The sequence below is a fragment of the Seriola lalandi genome, unplaced genomic scaffold (assembly GCF_002814215.2).
Source record: "Seriola lalandi dorsalis isolate HSWRI2012SDOR001 ecotype SW California unplaced genomic scaffold, Sedor1 jcf7180002003998, whole genome shotgun sequence".
Taxonomy (NCBI): Eukaryota; Metazoa; Chordata; class Actinopteri; order Carangiformes; family Carangidae; genus Seriola; species Seriola lalandi.
The window spans coordinates 1-1,629 of record NW_019474653.1 but is presented as its reverse complement, the minus strand read 5'-3'; the positions used below and the strand labels follow the sequence as shown (position 1 = coordinate 1,629).

The following is a 1,629-nucleotide window of genomic DNA, read 5'->3' as shown; positions in this document are numbered from 1 at the left end:
AAAAAAAAAAAAAAAAGACTTATAATATCAAATCTGTTAGTCCTTTTTCTTTGTTAGGCCATGGATTATAAGCATGCTTAAAACAGGGGAAGGAGAGAAACAGAGAGGAATATAAAATAAGGAGTTGTTCAGCTACAATGAAAAATATATTTTATATTTGCAAATTGTCTTAACAAAAAGCATGAAGCTTCTTTCATGAACATTCAGGGTAAAGGCAACTCAAGCATCCACATAAACAGCATATTGTTGCAGTCGTATTCTGTACATTGTTCAGTACAGACTGTTGATCATGTAGTGATCAGTCATGTCATCCTGTCACTCCGCTGAAGCTGCCTTCAGAAAGAAATGCTTGTCCAACATCAATCAGGACATTTGTGTAATAACTTTTTTATGACTGTTCATGGCACATAAAGCAAAGATTGAAAGATGAAAGAATGCTCATGACAAAGGCCCACTGTGACTCATCTAACAAAACAAAACTGAACAATGGGACAAAAAATAAAATCAAATGGTTGAAAAAACATTAAGATGCAAGCTGTCATAATCATACAGTTTGCCATCACAAAGTGTCATGACCTACCATGACAGATTCAACAGATGTCAGATCCCTTAAGTGGCTGCTGATTTATGCCATCTGTAAAGCCTCTCTTACCATACAACTACAAGTTCAACAAAGGTCCATCAATGCTGCAGTTTTCTCTTCATTCCACTAAACCAGGAGACGCCTGACCAGAGATGATACATTTAGAGGCCCAGGAAATCTGTAAAGAAGTGGTTAGTTAGAATCTTTTCCTGGGCCCCATCGTCTGGTGTGTTTCAGTCCTCTGGGCTGTGTGTTTTATTGAATATTCCTATTGTTGATGTTACGAAAGGTTGGCCATTATCATGCCAGGAGGCCAAGTCGCTTGACTTTTGCAGATAGGAAAGAGTGGATGATGAAGACTATGGTCTTAGGGCAACAGTGGAGGTCCAGTTGCTGAAAGAAGAGAGACATAGGGAGCAGATATAATACTGATTATAATTTCCAAATATGAATACATATACAGACGGATGACAAATTAAAACTGCTCAAATCTGTATGTAAGCAGAAAGTTTGTTTTATGACTTTAGGAATATAGTTTGAGAAAATAATCTTAACACAAGGTCCACTTACTGCATGTTTGCAGTAAATTCAACTGCATCTTATGGACTTTATCAGCAAATGGAATTTGCTCATTTGTCACAAAGATGGCTCAGTTGTTGCCTCAGGTGGAGATTACTCAGAGTTGCCCATTTTCATGACAACTGAGCAAACTCCATTTTCTGGTTTTAAGCTCATTTTGACATATTCAGTGTAACAGCTCAAATTTATGGTGGTGATAACTTAACAATATTAAAAACTCTAGATAATGAGAAAGTCCAATGGAAAAAAAAGTTACTTACAATCTCAGCCTCAGGGCCTCCAAAGTCAAGGAACATCATGCGAACTCCATCATCTGAGGACATTCTTAGGCGCTCGAAGGGCTGCTGGAGGAGAATACTTTTCCTGACACCCATCTCTTCTGTGAATAACGTGAAGCCATCATCGATGTGCACTCCCAGGGTACACTCCTTTCCATTCCAACTACAGGCTGCCAGCGTAAAAAAAAA

The 1,629-nt window shown here is 38.2% G+C and overlaps 1 long non-coding RNA gene across 1 annotated transcript; it reads right to left on the bottom strand.

Moving 5' to 3' along the window:
- Positions 1–133: 133 nt before the first annotated feature.
- Positions 134–1,619, bottom strand: LOC147820044 (uncharacterized). The gene is made up of 2 exons (XR_015438154.1): positions 1,423–1,619; positions 134–976 (listed from the first exon to the last, which is right to left on the bottom strand). It is a non-coding gene; the product is annotated as an uncharacterized LOC147820044 (long non-coding RNA).
- Positions 1,620–1,629: the final 10 nt, after the last annotated feature.